Source organism: Mauremys reevesii, linkage group 12, assembly GCF_016161935.1.
Source record: "Mauremys reevesii isolate NIE-2019 linkage group 12, ASM1616193v1, whole genome shotgun sequence".
NCBI classification, from domain to species: domain Eukaryota; kingdom Metazoa; phylum Chordata; order Testudines; family Geoemydidae; genus Mauremys; species Mauremys reevesii.
In genome coordinates, this window is record NC_052634.1 from 2,041,346 (window position 1) to 2,049,765 (window position 8,420).

The 8,420-nt window shown below is 44.7% G+C and overlaps 1 protein-coding gene across 3 annotated transcripts in view; it reads right to left on the minus strand.

Annotated features, from left to right (window-relative positions):
• Positions 1-4,762, minus strand: part of CEP164 (centrosomal protein 164) — a 73,818-nt gene extending 69,056 nt beyond the window's left edge. For all 3 annotated transcript variants that reach the window (XM_039496846.1, XM_039496845.1, XM_039496844.1), the window contains exon 1: positions 4,630-4,762. The gene's annotated coding sequence lies outside the window, so the exon portion shown is untranslated. The remainder of the gene's footprint in view (positions 1-4,629) is intronic.
• Between the last annotated feature and the right edge of the window lie 3,658 nt (positions 4,763-8,420).

An 8,420-nucleotide genomic window follows, 5' to 3' on the forward strand; every position in this document is an offset into this window, starting at 1 on the left:
GAAGAATGTGCCTCTTCCGCATCCAGCCGCCACTGGACAGCCACAGAAATTACCAAATCCTCGGTCTCCAAAGAGACAGTGCGCACACCAGCCCGCTAGGTGAACGGAGGCTCCACACTTGAATATTACGACACTGAGGAGAACATCTAGTAAAACCAAGAATAAGTTTATTACTAAAGAACAGAAATTCAAGTGATGATACTAAGCAAAAAGATAATAGAAAGATCTGTTTAAAAAAAAAAAGTTTCTGCAAGACTAGAACTTCACTCTAGCAAGTTAATCTTTTCTAAAACAGGCTCTCATCTAAAACTTCTCCTGTAGTGCTTGCTGAAATTCTGACATACCAGGATCCAGACTTTCATGATTCCCCTAAACAATACAAAGGGTTTCCTCAGTAAATCGATAAAGCTCGGGTCTTTTTTCCCCCTCTTCTTATAGGCCAGGACACCTTTCAAATACATCCTGTGAAGCGTATCCCTAGACAAACGTTCCTTGCCCCGCTGGTTGCTCTTTGAGGTGTAGGTGCCAAGCTGTCGATCTTGTCCTTCCGTTAATTTGCTTTTTTTTGTTGCCTCAATATGTGAATATAATCCCCATTAGGGACATGGAGATAACTACACCCTCTCCTGTCTGGAAGAAAACCTGTTTTTCTCTTTGTTTGATTATAGACTTAAAGCATAATATTGGTAAGTATCCATAATGCCTCCTTTAGAGTTCTTACACACACTGCACAATGATATTAATGACTAGTACACTATACATTTTCATTAGATACCTTATATGACAGTCTTTATAGATAAACGCCATGACAGCTATGTGTCAGGCCTGACTGGAGTTTGCCAGCAGGCACCGAGGCACTCCTATGGTCACAGGGGCCATGATCCGGAAGTACAGTGGGTTCTACAGACCAGGACTCAGCTGCATCGACAGGGCAGCTGCCAAAGATATGATGATTGCTGACTTGCTCCTCCGACACACAGAGAATCGCAAGCAGCCCTGGTATAGGCCAGATGGTTTCTCTAGAATTGTTATTGATCATGTCCTTGTTAAAAATCATTGGTAGTCAATGGTCATGGATATACAAGTTCACGATGGTGCTAAACTTGACATGACCATCAGCTTCTGCTGACAAATGTGCACCTCCAATTTCTACAACAGCCCGTTAATGGGGCTGAAATTAGTCCAGTTCATCCAAAAGCAGTTCTTAGAATTGAGGTGTCAGATGGCTTTTTGTTCTGGGATGCTCAAGGCTGTTGAAACATTACAGACTGAAGGAATGGAGTAGTTTCAAGTCACCAGGGATGATGACTGCCAGCTCAGGGCTCTGGCCACAGCCCTTCAAACATCAAGCACTGATTGGTGAGGAGATGCTCACTGCAGCTGGACCTAAGAAAAGAAGGTACATCGGTCATGAGCAAAAACAGAGGCTGAATGGGTTAAACTTTGGAACGGCATCCAGCCATTGTGTAACAAAGATCAGGAATCCTGGTGGTCAGCTCAAGCAGCCAGTTTTGGACTGGCTGCCACCAGGCACAATCTCTGCAGTCTCTATGCAACTGTGCAGTGTCTGCAGTGGAGGGTGGTACAGTAAAGAACCAGGATAGCAGCATCAGCCAGAGTCTGCAAGACCACGTCGTGATGTTCCTCAATTATGCACTGCCTGAAGAGGCGCCAAGAAGTTCTGGTAGAGCCATCTTCTTTCAGCCAAGAAGAGATCCGGATTCCAGTCCGTAAGCTGAAGCCTGGGAAGGCACCAGGAGTTTGTAACATCATCACTATGTTGCTGAAGCCAGGTGAGAGTATGGTTGTATCAAGGGTGCATAGACTCTTCCAGACCCTCTGGAGCACTAACATAACTGCCAACAATTGGAAGGCGGCATTATTTTTACTCTGTTCAAAAAGGGTGATAAGGCCATATGTGGCAACTCAGAGGTATTACACTTTTGTCAACCCCAGGGAGAGTCTTTGCTTCCATATTAATGTCTTGAATCAACAATGCACTTCATGGCAAAGGCCAGGATACTCAGTATGGCTTCAGACCTGGTCATTCCACTGTCAACAGATATCTACCTTGAGACTGCTTTTTGAGAAGATGGATGAATTTAATAAGCTGCGTGCAGCACTTTTTATGGACTTCCATCAGGCCTTTGATATAGCAAGTTTGCAGGATCTGATGAGATGACTTGGAATCCCTGGGAAGATAATGTCAATGATAGACGAGCGCTATAAAGGAACAGAAAGTTGTGTTCAAGTCAGTGGCAGATACACAACCTGATTTCCTATTTCCACAGGAGTTCGGCTAGGCTGTGTTCTGTCACTATTGTTATTCAATATCAACACCAATTCATTTATGGTTAAGCTTGAGGAGCCAGCTGTCAATGACAGTGAGCGAAACACCCTTCTGTTTCGAGATTTCAGACATGCCAATGACACTGCCTTGTTGGCTCAGATTGGTGAATCGCTGATCTAGTTGGGCAAGAAGCAGTGCGTATTGGTCTGGTTAATCCCTGGTCATCACCATATCAAGTGTCTTCCAGCTCCAAATTACAATCCGTTTAGTATTAATCTGTCTAGATGGGCCATCAAGGAGGTGGCAACTGTCAAATCCTTGGGAAGCAGCACAGACAGTGCTGGAAGGTGCTCAAAAGATGTGGACATTGGTGTAGCAGCAACTGCTGTCATGTTGCAGGCCCTTCAGCAGCCTCTGTGGGGACCTTGTGGCAACAAAAAATGCCACAAAAGCTACAGATCCATAGAACCATGGTTCTACCAGCTCTGTTGCATGGCAGTGAGATGTGGGTGCTGAAGATCACCAGACTGAGGTTTTTAATTCTCAGTGTCTTTGTGAGCTGCTCCGCATTAAGGGGCAAGGCAGCGTCAGAAATTAGGATATTAGAAGTTGAACCCAGCTACTGCCTTCATCAGGTTCGGTTTCAGTGGCTTTCTTGGTACAGACACGTTACTAGAATGGAAGACCAATGTATTATGAAGCATGTGCACCAAAGAATGCTGCTACACAGCCAGTAATTACCATGGTTACCAAAATCTTCAGTGGTATGATAAGATTGCCAAAGATAGATATAAACTGAATATCCAGCCAGACCACCGTAAGGATCTAGGGAGAGATCGATCCAGGTGGCACTTGATCTGCAAGGAGACTATATCCCTTTCAATTTGCGATGATGATGATAACGTGTTCCAATTATAAAGTTATTAGAAGACTATCCCCAATATTAAACATGAACAGTCACTTATTTGTGATAATTATTTCATAGTTTTACCCCACATAAAGGCCAGACAAAAGAACCATTAGTGCCCCAGAAAACCACCGTCCACTTTTTCTCTGTGATGTTCAGTGGGTCTTTCGCTTCCTGTGTGCCTTTGTACCAGTCAATCATCACCATCAAGAGCAGGCAGCGTACCAAGCAATGTTGTCAACACGCTAACAATGACAGCTCTAAGTACTAGCCCCACACTGCTGCCATCATGGAGCTCTCCTTGTCTTTTCCCTTTCCAATGACCTCAGAAAGCTCTGTATTTTTAACTCTCTTATGTAAAATGAGCCACATAACCAGCAATTAATCCTACTAGGTCCCAGACTGCAGTATTTTCAAGACTACAGGATCAAAGCAGCATTACAAATCCTACTTCACATTCTCTCCTGAACACACGTGACCTAAAACATCTGAATAATGGACAATTTAAGCTTAAGGTGCTTCCATTCTTATTTCTTTACTAGCATTTATAGTCATCTCACTCACAGTGTCTTTAGCAGCAGAAGACAGACTCTATATGCTGACTTATTCCAGTTATCTGAATCCCAATTTGTATATGTATCAAAGTGCTTGTGTGTACAGTATATATCAGCACAAAAACGCATATTGTGAAGCCATGAGCTACCTACCACACTCATGAAGTGAGTATGCTGTTCCCACATATGAGAAAATTAAAAACAACAAGGCAGAGTGCTGGCCTAGAAACAGATTTTCATTATCTCCTTGCCAAAAGCAGAATGAGGGACGGACTTCACACCCGCAGCACACAGACCTGCTCCCTCACATCCTTTCCGTACGCACACGCCCCTGGCACCCCCATATGCTCTCAGCAGGAACTCTACCAACGCCTACCCCCATGGCACTCCCCACCGCCCTGCTTGTGCACACCCACTCACACCAATCAATGCACACCGAGTCCTGCACCAGCCTTCCCCCGCCTCTTGCACATTCACCCCCACTCCCCCACTTACCCACCGCCACTCCCCCTTGCACACTGGTGCCCCGCCTCCCCCCTTGCACACTTACCCACCGCCACTCCCCCTTGCACACTGGCGCCCCGCCTCCCCCCTTGCACACTTACCCACCGCCACTCCCCCTTGCACACTGGCGCCCCGCCTCCCCCTTGCACACTTACCCACCGCCCCGCCCCCCTGCATACTGGCGCCCCGCCTCCCCCCTTGCACACTTACCCACCGCCACTCCCCCTTGCACACTGGCGCCCCGCCTCCCCTTGCACACTTACCCACCGCCACTCCCCCTTGCACACTCGCGCCCCGCCACTCCCCCTTGCACACTTACCCGCCCCTTGCACACCCGCGCCCCCTACAGCAGACGCCCATGACAGCGGCCTTACCTGCCACGGGGCCCCAGCCCGGGCCACCCCCCGGTCCCTACCGGCAGCACCAGAGCGGGGAGGCAGCCCCCGGCCTGGGCTCCCCACCCTCCGCTTCCATGGACGCCTGGAGGTTGCCCTGGACCGGCCAGCAACTACTTCCGGGCTTGTCTAAGCCTAGCAACGGCAAGGCCCGCCCCAGCCTCCGCCTGATTGGGCGCCGGGGAGGCCTGGCGGCACTGGATTGGTGCAGGCGTCGGACCGAGTCACGTGGGCCCTTTAGCTGGCCCGGGGTTTTGTGGGAGTTGTGGTCCGCTTCGTGGGCCGCAATGACCCTCCTTGGGTATAACGACCCCCTCCCCAAAAGCGGGGCCAGTGACACTACGGGGCCCAGAGGGGGACATGCCCCCTAAAAGTAGGTGTCATGGCCCCAGGGGTCACCCCCCAAAACTGGGTGTCTGACACCCCCCAGGGGCATGCCCCCAAAAACCTAGTGTAATGAATCAGAGGGGTAGCCGTGTTAGTCTGGTTCTGTAAAAGCAGCAAAGAATCCTGTGGCACCTTATAGACTAACAGACGTTTTGCAGCATGAGCTTTCGTGGGTGAATATCCACTTCTTCAGATGCAAGACTTGCATCTGAAGAAGTGGGTATTCACCCACGAAAGCTCATGCTGCAAAACGTCTGTTAGTCTATAAGGTGCCACAGGATTCTTTGCTGCTAGTGTAATGAGGGGCCAACCCCTCCCCCCAGCCCACAGGGGACACAATCCCCCCGAAATTTTTACTTCTGAGAATTCCAGGAGTCACTTTCTTAAACAAAGCAAGTTTTCAGCCCTTGCAAAGAAAAGCTTCAAAAACAGGACCCCCTATGAATGTGGAAATCTGAAGGTAAAGAAAAATAATTGAAAATAATTTTATTTAAAATCTCATTTTTAAGCCAGAGTCATGACTGCCCATCCCTCCACACTTCCAACAAGGTTACCTGAACACTCTACACATAGGTTTCCGAGTAGTAGCAGGGTTAGTCTGTATCAGCAAAAACAACCCAGAGTCCTTGTGGCACCTTAGAGACCAACAAATTTATTAGGGCATAAGCTTTCGTGGTGAAGTGGGTTTTAGCCCACAAAAGCTTATGCCCTAATAAATTTGTTGGTCTCTAAGGTGCCACAAGAACTCCTGATTGTTTAGTCTACAGCTAGTAGCTGATTTTTAATTGTCAACTATATCCCTTTACTTTTTTATGGTGTGTGCTACTGAAATGCTAATTAAAAAGGCAACATAAAGCAATAATACTTAAATATAGTGTAAAACAACATAGTAAAAATCGATCCTTGGTTAGTACAATTTTAGATCAGTAGGCACCACACTGTGTTCTGTAGAAGGCTTGCCATATTCTGCTAGCTCACCTCCTCACTTTCTCTAGCTAAATCACATAAAGAGACCATTAAAAATACAGCTATGTTTCCTAATGTTACATTTCCATGTATGCAATTGATGTAATTGCAAGATCTTGTGTAACTGTGACTAATGGGAGTGGAGGTGTCCGAGTCCTTCTCTCTATTAGGATGTAATCCACACTAAGAGCATTAAAGAACCTCTACCTTAGATTATTAAAACTGAATTAATTTTAGGGCCTAATCCTGCAAAGGGAACTATTTGGATAACTCCTGGTATTTACAGTGAGCCCTATTAAAATTAAGAGCCTTATTTAGAAATTTGGTCACTCCTTTTAACATACTCAGCGGAGGAGGATTCCCCAGCCAGCAAGGCAGAATCTTTAGCCAGGTTCTTTGAATATTAACCAGATCCCAAGTAAGTAAGAAGTAATGTACAATATACTATGCTAACTTTTTTTGTAAGTTTGCTTTAAAGTTAAGGGGGCGGGGAGGAAACCAATCCCACATGAGTTATTTATGTATCTGAGTAGCCAGATTAAAATTAATAAAGCTACTAGTGCAAGTATAGTTAAATCCTTGAATGCAGACTTGTCTATACAGGTAAATTTTACCCATATAAATTATATTGTGAATTTAGACTGTTATAGTTATAACAGTATAAACATATAGACACATATACACACACACACAAACATTTCTTATAATTTAGGAGGACATTGTTTAGTTATGTTATGTTGCTTGGAAAGGGGTTTAAAACAAACTGAAAATATCCACTTTTACTATGGAAAAAAAAAGTCTCCACACAGGCAGTTATGTCTGTACAAGTATAATTATACCAGTATAATTATACTGACATAACTTTCCAGAGTAGACAAGCCCTAAATGTTTTCTGGATTAGGACTCATATGTTTAGACTTTGTGTATTTCACTTTGCTGCCCTACAGACTAGTCATTTACTTGCTATAGTTTCTGCTCAAATTTTATTTTATTTTTTTTGTATGAGTTTTCAGGGAATATAAGTCTCCAGACTCCCGGCAAAATGGTTCAATTCTTTTTTTTGTTTTGTGTCATAAAAATGTTCAAATCATTTAAAACACAAATTAAAGTACAGTGTGCAAACCATGAAGGAAAATGAACTGTTTGGGAAGCAGATTTTTAATTCAAGACTAAACAAAAATACCTGGGGAAGGAAGTAGGGTGCTCTATACTAGCATAACCCACTCTTCATTTTATTGTTAGTCTTACAATATTTAGTGTATTTTCTTAAAGCCCCTGCTCTTGGAGTTATGCAAGAATCTCAGTTTTCACTTTAAAAAATTCTAGCTCTTCTAGTTGCAGAGAAAGAGCTGGAAAAAAGTGACTCCCCAAAGGCTCAAAAACCAAAGTGTAAATAAACCCCAAATGTATTTTAAAAAAACAAACTCCATTTTAAAATCAGTCTCATGTCTGGGTCATGTCTTGCGCTCTCTTTGAATGGCTGGGTTTGGTAATATTGCTATAAGAGTCAGATGGCTCTCTAAAAACTACATATCCTGAAATCAACCTTGCTTCTTTGACGAGCAACCTTCCTCTATCCCTCAGCAGGCATACTCATAACCTTCTTGAAGGCTGCACACATATTCATGTTACAAATAAACCTTATACTTTAAGCAAGCAAACAGCAACTTCATTTTCTTATGCAGCTTTCTTCAGCTTCCCCTGTTAGGTGAAGCTTATATAGGAGAGTTCTTGAAGTTGTTTTCCCCACCCCCTCCCTTTCTCTCTCTTGGAATTCATAGACTACAAAGCCAGAATTGAGACCATTCAGTCCAGATAGTAGAGAGACTTTTATTTTCACCAAAGGGCATCAAAACCAGCCTTAGCTGTTTACCTGAACGGGAAGCAAAAGTGGAAAACTACACTTCCCAGAGATCTTTGGGGGGAAAAAAAACCTTTGGCTTTGACAGCAGCAGCCACAAGTCTTTCCGCCTCCAAATCTTGATTGCAGAGTGAAGAGATTATGGTGGACTGACAAATGCTGTCTCTGGAGCCTGGAAACTGACCAGATGGCCTGATTTTCCCATGCTTCAGCTAACCAAAAGAAGGACGAAAGAAATCATCCCAGCATGACTGCTGCTTCCAGGTTCTTATTTGCACTGAATCGCCTCTTGCCGACTCCTCTCCTAGATGCTTGATAGTTATTACTTTAGATTTACCAGTCTAGATAGATTTTCAAGCTGGAATTCTCTCTGCCCCAAAGATGCTACTGCTGACTGCTGGCTTACTAGGAAGGAACATTTGGTTATCGGAGTAAAACTTTTACCTAGTCCTTATGCATTTGCCTGTGCAAAGGGACAGATTTCCTTGAAGACAACAGCACCATCCCCTCAGGAACAACAAATTTAGGGGAAGGGCTGGGCAGGGCTTTCACCAGA